Here is a 14,104-nt window from a genome sequence, read left to right on the forward strand (position 1 = left end):
GTTATATTAAAAACGCAGACAGAGGGAAAATGAGACTTATATTATGATATAGAAGAAACACCTGTTTCTTTAGAAAATGCTTGGCAAATTAAAATGTTGTTTTTATAAAATTTCATTGTAAGGTAGCAGGTACAACACAATACTGAGCAGCAGTTGCACATTCCCCTCATATCATATGGGTGTACGGTACATACAAACTGCAGGTGCCTAATATTTACAATTTTGAAACTGGAAAATCTACTTTGAAATAAGCATTAGTCTAAAAGGTATTTTCAAGGCTTGGAGTGATAATATCATCATTGTAAACACTACACTTCTGTTGTTTCAGTATCTATTCAGCAAGAAAACATGTAAAATTTTCTTGCTAATTTTAACCCAAATTTCCAATATTTGTAAAATTTTCTTGCTAATTTTAACCCAAATTTCCAATATTTGCAAATCAGGCCTAAAAAAACCCCATGCACAGACAGATTTGGGGGGGCAGGGAAGAGGGAAAGGTTAAACATTGTCAGTTTACTCTGTCCTGCATATAATCCCTCAGCTCTGTGCCCAGAATCAACCCTTTTAGTATCAAGCTCAACATTACAGCGCTTCCCAACAAGCTGGTAATTTTATATTTTACTTTATCACAAGGAAGATTAAAGGCTCCTGTAATCTTCAAGCCATCATTTTGAAATATTGTCATGGACTTGCTTTTTTTTTTTTTTTTTTTTTTTTTTTTTTTTTTAATATTTTTCAAAGAAACTGTGCTTCTCCAGCCTGGAAAAGAGCGTGGAGAGGAGTACGGCATGGGTGAGTATAGCTGATGAGGCATCGCTCCGTGTCTTTGCCAGGAACTCGAGGCAGACGGACACCGCTCTGACTTGGCAATAACAAAATAAAGCAGAAAGCAGCAGGTTCACATGAAGTGAAGCTAAACTGTGGGACTCCTTGCTAGAGGGTGTTGTGGATGATAAAAAGGACAAATTAATGAAGAAAATGAACTGATGGCTGTTGAATCCCTCAGCCCCAGAACCACAGACTTTTGGAGGTTATAACCCTGGCGTGCGCTGCCCCTGCTCTTGTCCTCTTCTGCAGGCGCTGGGTATCGGAGTGTGTCAGGGTGCTGGGCTCGGCAGATGTCTGCTGAATGCCAGCTTTGTGAAAAACAGAATAGATTTAGAAAGTCTGACAAAATTAGGCAAAAAGCTAATCTCCTCCCTGGCTTTGCAAAATTTTGAAAAATAGAAAAAATGGTGGTTTGTTCCTGCATTCAGTTCCTGGACATAAAGAAACCAGTGGAGGGGTTTAACACAGGCACCAGTGTTTCACTCAGCGACAGGCCTGGCTGACAAAGGACAAGCTCTCCTTTGCACAAACATTCAAGGTTTTACACATTTCTTTCTGTTCTGACAGGAAATGGAAATGAGACTTTTCAAAACAATTTGAAGGAAAAAAATTAGAGACAGAGCAGTGACACTGCACAGTCCGGGGCTGCCCTTGGTCGCAGGTCTTCCACAGCTGGAGCAACCGGTCTGATGCCAGACAGTGGAATCGAATGCCTGCGAGAAACCCCTTGGGTCTGAGCTGTTCCACTTCAGATGAATAATTAAAAATTCCTTTTGTATCCAGGATATTTGGAGAGTTGCTTATGAAACAGGAGACTCCCCTGCTAGTTCCTCACCATGTGGCAGTTCAGTGTCCTCGCTTTCCTGTCCATTCGTTTCTACTTCTTATTTACCCTACCAGGCAGTCTGCTTTGCACAAAGAATAATTTTCAATGAAAATCTCACTGCAACTGAAAATGTCATTGGTACAAGTGTACACATGTACGCATACATATATATATATAAAATATATATATGCATATGAATCATAAGCATTTGTTAGTGCTTAGTTACTTTTTAGTGGTAGAGTCACATTTTCAATTAAAGCTTTATTATTATTGTGTTGCTTCCTCAAGCGTCAGCTACATGCGCGTTTGAAGCTGGCCACTGTTACAGTGATGTGTGCTTGAGAATATCATTAACTCTGACAACGTGCAATTATTGCTGTAAACTAATTTTAAAATGGAAGATTTTATCTTAACTGGAATATATATTTTATTCTAGCTTATCAAGAACATATATAAAATCTATAGCATTTTTTTCATTACAGGTGCAAAACCAAGATTTTTATGGAGCCCACGAGTTTTGGTTTCAGATGTTCTTCTACCCAATGCCAATGTCCTTAGAACATCATAGGAACACTTAGCAATTGGGGGGGAAAAAAACCCCTACATGCTCTGACAGCGCTGGGAGTGGCTTTCCCTGGGCACCTGCAGCTCCCAGACTGCTGGGTTCAGGAGCAGGGGAATTAGCTGCAGAACAACAGCCCTGCTGCCACGACTGAAGCGCAGCTTCCATGTGCTTAGGAACAAATGGGAAGAGATCAAAGTGTGCTGTTTCTACAGTGAAAACCACTTCTTTTTGTCCTTTTCATTATAAAGAAAATAGAGAAAATCAAGTGATGCTTTCTGAACACACAGGTACATACGAGCTGGAGAGGCAGGACTTCGATGCTGCGGGGTCCGAGCAGCACGTTGCCTCCCGTGAAGGCGGTGTGCCATTCCTCACGTCCTCCTCGGTGACATCTCTGTGATGCTGCCAGTACCAGTGGCTCCTCCTCCCTGGTCCCCTCACCGCAGCTCTGTCCCCGGGCAGCCAGGTGCTGCCTGTGCGCGGGGGCTTCCCTGCCGTGCCGTGGTGGGCAGGAGCCCTGGACTCGGGCTGACCTTCCTCCCCTCTTCCTGCTCTGAAGAACCTCTGAGGAAGAGGAGCTCTGCGATGCGCACATGCTTCCTCCGGGTAGGAGCAGGGTAAAATCAGCAAAATACAAAAGAGGAAGAGAGGTGCATTTCAAGTTTGCTTTCGTCCTTCCAGGTTGTGAATTCAGAATTCTCTTCCTCTCTTCCCAAATTTGGCTCTTCTCAGGCTTTTCCTGCAGTCTGGGACTGACTGCAAATGCGCCCCAGGGACACATGAAAACCCTCTTACCCCAGGAGATGGAGCTGGGGGCTCGTCTGCAGAATGGGCCAGCGGAAGGATCCACTGGGTTTGTGGGGACTCAGCTCAGCGCGGTGCCTGGAGCACCCAGCACCAGCCAGTGCTCAGGAGGCCTCCAGAGAAGTGACCCACATGCCTGTGACGTTAATACGGGCCTCCCAGCAGACTCTCCTGAATCTGCACCAGCACTTAGCAGCAGGGCTGTCATTTTCCATTAAGGCCTGTAGAACTTTTTCCCATAAGGCAGAGCCACTCACTACCTTTTTTAACCTGAAATACACTCACAAATTCCGAAAAGTTATGGTAAACTGATTTCTTAATCCTTATTTTTGCTTTTGGAACACACAGAAAACCTGCAACACCAATATTTACCCAGGTGTCTACAACTGAATTAGTACATACAGCACCACCGACATATTCCATTAACAACAAAAAAGATAGGCAGTGGCCTGAAGAAGACACTTCTGTAAGCTGCCTAAGAGACAATATAGGTAAGACTTTGCAAAAAGAATGACAAAAAGAAAGGAGAGAAAAAAGGAACAACAGTAAAGAGGGAAATCTCAATTACAGCCCATATGGGTTTGGCTTAGATTGACATTATATACATCTTCCCAAAAACCTTTTTGTTGGAAGCAGGGTGGGAAGCAGCTCATCAAAGGGTGACATCAACACAAAATAACAATAAAACAATAATAAAAATAACAATAAAACAAGATTTCTGGCTTTCCAGAATTTTCAGCTTTAGGTTTGTAATTCTTGTTCTCTTTAAATGGAGAGAGAGAAGCATGAAGAACTGTTGATTTGGGCGAAAAAGTTATTAAACCCCGTGCATTAAGACACCCACATGGAGCTGGAAGTTTCCCCAGGCCCTGCAGCTGCTCAGCAGAGCAGAGAGCCTTGCTGGATTCAGTAAGGGAATTTTTTTGACTTCAAGTTAGTCATGCCATAGTGGGAACATGTTCCCGACAGGTGCAGGGTTGGGAGAAGAGCAGTACCCAGTAGCTGTTGCTTCTCACTTTTTTCTCGAGAAAAAACTGTTCTAGAGCAGATTACCTGTGTCATCGTTTCCACTGCCCTGCTTTTAGTGTAGTGCACATTTGCCCTGTTTAAGGAAATAAGGTTGGAAGATTGCAATGCCCATGGTTAATTGACCTTGTTCAGCACTGGGGGAGCAGGGACACTGAAGTCCCTGAGATGATGCGGAGCACCTGCCATGAGTTTGTTCCCAAGGGAACAAAGCCCTGTGCAGAAAATCTCAATGTGAACCATTGTGGTGTCAGTCTGTCCTTGCTTTAGGGGCAGTCTAACAGCATTCAAGCCAGCTCTCAAGTCAGGTGAGGGGAAAAAAACCAAAATAGTAACATTCAAGGAAGAGCTGTCTCCTTTTGTATGGTCCACCTAGGCATGGTGCAAATCAGATATGATTTCCAATGCAATGCTGCTGGGTTGTTATGGCAGAATTTTTCAGGTACTAACATTTTCAAGACATGTATTATAATGAAAGTAAGTTGAAATGGAGAAAAAGAGTCTAAATCAATTATCAGACTATCTACCAAACTCAGCAGACAATCACTGCTTTAGTATGGTCTTCCTTGTTCCTTTCTGCTCCCCACAAGCACCACTCATTCAGACCAATTCCCTTCTTTCTCAGGATATACCAGTCCTGCTCTCCTCCACTCACTCCAGTTTTTATGCTAATGGCATTACTGAGGCCTCATGCATTTTTGAAGATAGCCCTTCACCATTTCTCTGATCACCACATAAATCGTGTACTAGCCCATGGTCTTGCTAGCTGAACCAATTAATTGCAATGAAGTCAACAAACTAACTGAAATCTAGGTAGCTAGCATCAGTCACAGATACTTTGCCTGTAAAACTAGTTGTCTTACCAAAGAACGATATCATGTTAGTTCTGCACGATTCCCTCTGGTAAACTAACCCTTACCCTTATCTCATTTTCTATTTTTACACCCATTTCTTTTATGACTCTCACCTTGCAAAACGTACACCAACGTCTTGTAAACCTACAGACCCGGTCAGCCTAGAGCTGCTCGCAGGAGTTACCCTTTCTCCCCTTCTTAACTGGACGTGCTGCATTCGCTATGCCCCAGCGACACAGCATTGTGGCCTAACTTTTCAGGTGCACTGATGAACTTTCTCACTGAATCTCCAATGTTAAGTGCCAGCCCATCCGCGTTCAAGCTAAGATAATTGGTGTCATCAGCATGTATCGCAGGCTTTTCAGTGCTGCTTCGCTCTCTGGGTAGCAACTCTCTTTTACACATGGTCCTTCCCATTAGCCATTCTGCATTGAGCACCTTGCGCAACATCTCAGACTCCAGCCTACCTAGTTTCTGCCAGCCCACTTTACTCACTGGTGGAGGCTGCGATGTCTTGGCTCCATGTAATGAGGCAGCTCAAGCGCATGGACTGCACCAGGGTCAGTGATCACCCACCTGATGTGCAGTTAGAGATTAGGGAGTTGGGGTTTTTTTGCAGTCAGAGGTGGAGTTCTAGGGAGGACATGACTTTCAGAGTACCCTGCAAACTCCAGGTGGTGGCACGTACATCAGGTTTCTATGTTTCCTAGAGCAAAACACAACTCTTCAGCTCTTGATCTCAGTATCAAACCCTTGCCTGGCTTAGCTGTGGTCTCAATTCATAACAGAGATGGCTTTTCCATCACTTGGGCTCACCATGCCAAATGTGTTTCATAATATTGAGGGTAAAATCCAAATATTTCTATTATTTTGAAATATTTTTCCCAAATTTTTTCTGCCATGAGAATTTTCATTTTTCCCTTTTAAGGATTAACTCTTCTTCCCTAGTTCTTGCTGATGGTAGCTTCTGGTCAACATCAAGGAAGCTTTCTGGATTATGCTGCTTATTACAAGTTTCCTCAGCCTTTCTTTACATTGAAGCATGTGCCCTTTGCACAGCTTAAGATAAAGCCAGGAAGAATAAGGCTGTACTATAGAGCTGTCTTAAACATATTTCTGCTTTACATGACTGATATTGATTTTTTCCCCCTTTTTCCCTGGACTCTGTGCAATATTTCTTTTTGTTCTTCTCCTTATGAACAGGCAATAGAAATCATAACACAAAGTTTAGTCTCATGTAAAACTGGCGTCTGGAAAAATCTAGATTTTTCCACTGTAACTCTATCTGCAAACAGGGTATTCTGAAATAGACATTACTAAGAGTCCATGGGCTCTGAGCATTTTTCTTGCTCTAGATTTCCCTCCTTTGTTTTATTCTCTTTTGAGTTGCAAGAAAGAATGCAGAGGTCTGGAAAACCCAGTTTCTGCTATTCGATTTCTTTCAGTAAGTAAATATGGATTATGCAACCAATTATTTGTGGATTTCATTCACTTGGAGAAAAAGAATGGGTTATACTTCATGAAAATCATTGTTCCGTACTCAGGGAAAGATTGCCGGAGACCTAGTATAAATACATATTGCAAGTCAAGGCAGAATAATATTTTGGATCTGGAATGCTCTATTGATTACTGATCTAACAAAATAGTCAAAGATTTATTGTTTTGAAAATTAGGTGCCACAAATTGTCTAAAACTGCCTAATGAAAGTATCTGAGAAAGTTTATCCAGTTGTCCAGCATACCTCTACCAGCTGCAGATACAGATGGCCAGGTAAAGCTGTTGATTATTTCTGCTAAAAAGGTTTGCTTTTCAGGGACATCAAAGATCTGGGAAATACCCACTTTTAAAATTTTTAGATAGAGTCCTACACAGGCTCTCTGGAATGGACTTCAAAAGCTACCTGTGAATCACAGAAAAACCTGGAATGGGTGGGGGAAAGTTAAGCTTCTGATGCTCTTTTGGGTCTTTTGATTGATTACCAGGTAAATTGTACTTTGCCAGATCCTGCTTTGGGTTCCATCTGAGCTCCACTGAAAACCACCTTCACAAAAATATTTTATTTTCTGTAAGATGGCATGTTTCTTTTTCTTACTCACAACTCAGAGTATAAGAAACAAACAAGTTTTTCCTATAGTTATACCAGCTATTTAGATGTTTGCAAAACTGCAGCATTTCCCTAAGGTTAGAGAAATCATTCTGCAAAATTTTGGAGTAGTGAAAGTCTTACTAAGGAAAAGAAATCTAGCTTGGAAAAGTGTTCTTCTTCCAGACAATACACTATCCCTGGAGCATTATCAGTTCAATAAATCTGCTGAAATTCTGGTTCCCTTTTGACTCTGCAACTGTCATAAAAGTTATCTTACTGCTGAGGCTCATCATCTATCACAGTTCTCGTTAGGACTTTGTATGAACTGCAAGATATCTGAAATCACAGCAGAGAATACATATATAAAGATGTATATACCGTTCTCTATATCAGCTACTTTACATTTGCCTCCCCTCCCGTATTCGTTATAAGTTTGTTGCTCCAACTGAAATTCACTATTTCACATTATCTTGAATTTCATCTTCTTTTACTCAAAGCACTTCTGTTTGCCAAGCTCATTTTTAAGTCTGATCTTATTCTCTAAAAGGCCTGAGTCTCCTCCCAGCTAGGTGTTATTTTTGCACTTTAATTTCTAGATAGATTCTGTAGTTCATCACAGTGTGCACAGACAGACTTAACCGCATGCTAGTCATGCTGCATGTAGAAAGATGAATTCAAAATGGATCACTGGGGTGATGAGGGAATGGAGAACGTCTCATACAAGAGGAAGATTGTACAGATGAGCAAAATAAAGGCTGACAGTGAATGCAATTGCTCTGCATACATATACCATGGATAACATCAGGGTCAGAGTAAACGTATTTAGGTTGTAAAGCCAAGTCAGCACAGGTGGCCATGAGTACATAAGGCTGAAAACTAGAAGGATGGTGATCTTTTGGGGGACACCTCTAGCCAGGGATGTGTGGCACAGTCAAACCATTTTTAGAATGCAAACTGAGCTGCTTATAAATGTAAAGTATACGCTTAGGTTGCTTGTGACAAAACAGACTCAACTCAGTGACCTTACACTTCTTGCCCACCCAGTGCTCCGGTGTGATCTTGCCTGCTCTGTTTTAAATTTTCTGGAACTGACAGATTTCTGCTGAACACATCACTGCTGGTGAAGTGACAGGTTTCTGACAATAACCTGTTTTGTCAGGAAATTTCTGACCTGCCGCACTATTCTTGACAGCAGCATGAGGCTATACCAGTCAGAAATTGTGTCCTTGGGCCACAGAAGTACTTGGTGCTGTAAGGGGAGGAGGACAGATGAGAGGAGCACAAAGTGCCAGGCACCGTCTGGTGCTACAAAAGATGACACAAGCTGTCTGCTCTGCTTGTTTTATTGCTGCACAGTATTTTTGTTACTAAACTAGGGAAAACCACTCTTTTGTCTTATCTGTAGAGCAAGCCAGAGCTTAGGAGTGTTGGCAAAAAGGTGCCACTCAGATAGCAGGAGGCAACATTTGGTTTTATTTCTGTTAATCCACAGCTGTGGTGTAAGAAATGCCAAAGAGCAGGTGTCATGTGCGCTGGGCATGGTTTTCACTTTGCAGATAGAAACACTCATCTTGTCCAAAGAGGCCAATGTCCAGAGGCAATAGAAGCTATAGACAAGTCAGTTTTTAAACAAGTGAAATGGGAAACTTGGATTTGGACAGATAGCAATTTTCTATGGGAAATCTTTTAGACATTCTTCTGAATACACAGTCTTTCTCTTGGAATATTTGTCAATAGTCTAAAATAATTTCTTCCACATATTATTCCAAAGTTAGAGTCAGTGAAATTACTGATTCTTAAAAGGAGTATTTCACCTAGAAAAGTCATACAAATGGAGCTGTAGTTTTGCAGACATTTTGGCAGTATCAGCCTCCTGAATTTTAAAGCTTGTAATAACCCAAATGTTAAGCCATTGTGTTTGTATGCTATTTACACCACTACATCTCTCCTATTGTCGTCTTAATTCTGGCTTTGACAGCAAGAGAAAGGATCACTTAGTTTTCCCAGGTTTTGTGATCCGTGATGACAACTATATCTTTGCAGAGTTCTGGTGTCTATACCATCCACAAATCAGCTAATATTACTGTAAAACTTACTGTCACAGAGCTCTGCTTTGATGGATGACCAAAGTAGCTGCTATTCTATTCAAAGGTAAGCAGGAAACTTATAAGAAATTACTCAAGAGAAAGTAAGAAAATAATGTGCAGTTCCAAATGGCATGACAAAGTGATCTGCTTAAGCTCAGCACTTACCTAGCTGAGAACAGGACAGAAGAAATGTCTCATCCATATTTGAATAGCTGATCACGTAGCTAACTTGACAGGCCATTTATATAGACAGATTAGATCATTGTATCATAAACTGTGGATTCTGTTCTGCCCTCAGTTACACCTTGCATATCTCAGCTTGATGCATCCATAAAACGAAGCAACAGGACAATGCGTCTCTCTAACTATCTGCATGCAGTGTGCCTAATTCTGCAGAAGTCTGCATCTTCAGTCAAATAGGAAAATAAGGCAACTAACAGCAGATACATTCAGTGGATACTTTTCAGCACTAATAATTGCAAGTTAGTATATATACATTATTTACATAATTACTAAGATCCTATTAATAACCTATGCATATCTTAAAAAAAAGAAAAAAAAAGAAGAGGAGATATATAATTATAGATTAGTCACCTTAGCTTCCGGCATAAGAAATTTGGAAGAGACACTCAAACAAGGATTTGCAAGCACCAGGGAGATGACAAGGGGCTGAGCAGTAACCAAGCTAGATGTGTCAAGAGCAAATCACATCAAAGCAATCTGACCTTCCATAATAAGGCAGTAGAACTCCTGGGAAGGGAAGTAAATGTCACATATCTTGATTTTAGCAAGGATTTTGTTACAGGCTTATGAGATTCCTCTTAAAGAGCCGTGTAAATTTGATCTGTAGGCTGGGTGAAGAACTGGTGAGACTTTTCTACTTAGAGATAAGTCAACAGCAGCACAGTGACAAAACGGGAGGATGCACTGAGCATGGTTCTGCAGAGGTACGCCCTGGATTTGGTTCTACATGTTTCTATCAACAATGCGGGTGATGGAAGAGAGCATGCTTATTTTTTGTTGAAGATGGTATCAAGAGGTCATGTTAGAGCATGGGATTAGAGTTCAAAGGAATGTTGACAAACTGGATAAATCAATCTGCCTTTCTGGGGTGCAGAGGAGGTGCCTCCTGCCAGGGAGGGACCCAGTGGAGGAAAGCAGATAAACGTCACGTGAGGTCAGAGATGTCCACTTCTCCCACTGCTGCTAACAGATGGAAAGCTCCATAGGCACCACTGTGCCTTAGGGCAACGTGGAGCAGCCTCCAACCCACGCCAGTGGCTAATGAGGCTTCAGAGCAGGTCCAAACTATGGCATTCACGCAGTGGTAGTGAAATCCCCTGCCTTCCCACTGCTTTGGGGCATAACTAAGATAGCAAACCTTTACTTTAAGGCTACAGATAATATTTTATGGCAATAGGCAAGACTAGTCACCTGCAGAGATCCAATAGTGGCTTATTTTCTAGGTCTTTATTTAAATTTCCATCTACTGCTGTTAGTTATTTCCAGAGAAATAAAAGGCACATCTGAAGTTTTTTTTTCATATTTAAATAAATTTCAAACTTATTTTACCTATTCATGAGCACTCTCTACCTTGCACCTGAACCCCCAAAATGTGACGTCTGTTTCTGGTGGAGGGAGGGTGCTGGCCATGGTCTGGAGCTATTTGACAGTGTCTCTGAATCTCTGTCTGGTCTGTTTGTCAGCTGAAGCTCTACATGTCTTGAAGTCAGTCAGAAATTCTCCTGCTCAGGTAAGTTTACTATAGAAAGGACCAAAAATAGTCTTCCCCACTGTAATCAGGGGTCTCCCTAGGTACATCCTAATTTAGGCCATCCCCTTGGGCTGGAGCGTATACAGGTGCAAGAAGCCACAGAGTACAAAGTGTCCTTGCCTCTCCCCATGTAACCTCCTTGAGAAGAGTTTTATGTTTTTATAAGGGTATCTTGAACTGCCTGTTCTTGGAGCAAGGAAAAGTTGCAAATTGGCAGACTGAAAATAATTGCACCTTGGTGTGATGAGAAGGATCAGACTGTGCTTGTAAAGTGCTAGGTAAATTCTAAATTTTATTATTTTATTATGTATGTTAATCTTGCCACTATGAAGCAAACCTCAAATGTTATATAAAGGCAAGAAAATGTCATTTAAAGTTCTAACACCTGTGTATGAGTACAAAACTGAGATAATCAGATGAGTAGAAATACTAACGTTAGGCTCTGAACAGCGTGCTGAACTTTGGGTATAACTAGTTTGATTAAAAAAAAGCCAGCACAGACACTCAAAATTTTCCATAACCAGAAGAGTTCTACACTCTTGTTTAAGATTTACCATTCAGGAATTTACTTTAAGGTATTTTGCCTAGGTTGCAAAATACTCCCATGTAATTACTAGTTAATTTCAACTACCTACAGCAATAACAGGAAAGGACTGAGAAGAACCAGACCTGCATATACTCAAGGTCTAGATAAATTCCTTTATAATCCAAGACTAAATGACTGTCTTTTATTACCGAAGGAATATTGAGACAGAAAGAAAGTGCAGAGGGACACTGAAGAGTAGTCAGCTGTTCAGGAAAACAGTTTAACAAAAATAGCTACTGTGCTGCCTGGGTATCCTCCAGAGCCAGGCTGGAAAGCTTCACATGCACTTGATTTAAGGAAAAAAAGAAAGGCTCCCCCCCCCCCCCCCATCATCTCCTTCAGGACCACTCTCTCTTTGCTCTCCCACGCTTCAGTGACCTCTGTCCTCTAGTTATGCACAATATCATCCATATTTGAAGAGATTAAATAGCTAAAAGAGCTTCAAAGAAGTTTGATGCAAAACAAATGCATTTTCAGCTAATGCATAATAAAATCTGTGCAACTCACTGTCATAGGATATAACTGAGACCAAAGACATTAACAGATCCAGAAAGGCTCTAGGGTGATTCATGAAAGACAGGTCCACATGTGGCTGTTGAATCCAGTGGCCTAGAAATCCCCTGTCGCAGGACGACCGACTATCTTTGCAGTCCCAGACCGTGTGGGTTTCGTGTGGCGCGAGGGAGGGGAGGAGAGGGAGAGGGAGAAGGAAATTTGCTGCATGACTCCACAACTTGTCTCAAAGATCAAAATTTACTACACAAGTTACAACAGTACAAAGCAACAATTCTTATTAACAGAAACTTAGCTCAACTGGAACACTTATTTTCTAATTACACTAGAAGTTATGCTAATGGTAACTACTTAGTAAACAGAAAAAGCTAGCTAATTTATACTAACTGTAACTACCCAAAAGAAGGAACTAGGCAAACCATTTGATTGATCTTACCCACACGTTGCCTCAGCAGCCAACGTAGACTCAATCCCAGGGCAGTAACTGAGGGAGGGCGTCCCAGTCCCGAGGGGCCCCACGAGTTTGCAGACCAGCTGTCACCCACGAAGAGCCCAAGATGACCTCCTTCAGAGGAAGGTGGAGGTGGAGTCCCTAGGCCGGTTGCAGTTCTCCGCAGGCAGCTGCAGTCCCTAGCTTTTGGCTGCTGCAGGGTTCAACTCTCCTCCGTCCTTGTTATGAGGATCTCACCCCCAGTCATGGGGTGGGGGGTGCCCAAACACCCCCAGGGGCAGGCTAGCTACCTTGAGCACTCTTCAGCAGCGAAGAAAGGAGTCTGAGTGACTGCAAATGACTGCTTTACTCTTGCAGGGGTGGTCCCAAGGAGGGATCCCACAGCTGGGGCCAGAAGGAGTTAATTCCAGCCTGCAATGATGAACACTGCCCCAGCTATGAAAGCAGGTGTTGCCTCTCAAGGTCCTGATGATGAGGAGATAGTCTAGACCACAACAATCAACGCTGCTCCCTGCAGTGAGAGGAGGCTTTTGTTTCTCAATGTCCTGGTGGAGATGGTCCTTATCTCCAAGTTTTGACATCCTCCCTTTGGAGTGTGAGGCACAGGAATGCAGGCTGCTTGTAACTGGCACCAGCTGGGGGGGCGGGGGGTTGGGAGCATCCCCCCACATCCCCATACCACCAACTGCTGAAAGCTGGGAAGAAAAACCAGAGGAAAGACTGCCCTATTCAAACCCTATTTCTCATGATGTTTCTTAATCATCTACTGTCAACCAGTGACTGGTCTTAACAGTCTTTAAAGTGAAGCAGTGTAGCAGTCTTCATCTTTTTACTTAAAAAGAAAGGGGAGGGGGGATTTTTCATTCACATCCGGGTGAGCCAAGCACACTTGAGTCCTGCTCTTCCTTGGGCTCTAAGCTACTGTCAGTAGACATAATATTTAAAGCAGTGCTGGGAGTAATACTCCTTCCTTCAGGTGGTGTTTAAGAGACCAGAAGAACAAGGGCAAAAAAGACCTCTTACACTCCCTGCAGTCCACGGGCAAAGGCAAAAATGCTCAAGCAATGGATTTTCTTGCTGTATTTTCCTCCTATTCTTCTGCAAAAGTGCTGAGTCCTCATACAATACTCTGTCCCCATTTGTGTCTTTTCTGCCTTACTCTTTTGCCCTTCAGCACGACACCCACTCACCAGGCATCCTGAGTGGCTCACTCTCCCTATCAGGCAACAGTGTCATGGGTTTTACTCATGGCAGAAAGCACCAGGTATCACAATAGCTCTTGATCTTTACTCAAAAGAGGTTCCACAGCCTCTAAAGCCTGTTAGCTCTAACAGCAACTCAGCACAGGAAAATGTTTTCTACCTGGTCCAAATCAGAGCAACCTGGCTGCGCAGGCTAAAGAGGGAAGCCTTTGCTTTGCTGAACTCTAAGGCTTTTCAGGATCACCCTGGGGCTGGGGTTGCCCCCTTGTCCCCTGAGCAGTCCCACTGCCACCCCACTCCTGCCGGCTGAGGGGCCGTCTGAGGGTCACCCTGGACCTTATTCCATTAAGTGCCACTATGCAAGTACCTCTGCCCTTGTGAGTAATACCCCTGTCCTGCTGCTGGACAAGACCTTTCCAAATTAGATATTTGCAAGAAGACAATTACCAAGATCTCATTGACTGAGTTGGGTCCCAGCTAAACCCATCCATCTCCCAGACAA

This window comes from Dromaius novaehollandiae, chromosome 5 (genome assembly GCF_036370855.1).
Source record: "Dromaius novaehollandiae isolate bDroNov1 chromosome 5, bDroNov1.hap1, whole genome shotgun sequence".
Taxonomy (NCBI): Eukaryota; Metazoa; Chordata; class Aves; order Casuariiformes; family Dromaiidae; genus Dromaius; species Dromaius novaehollandiae.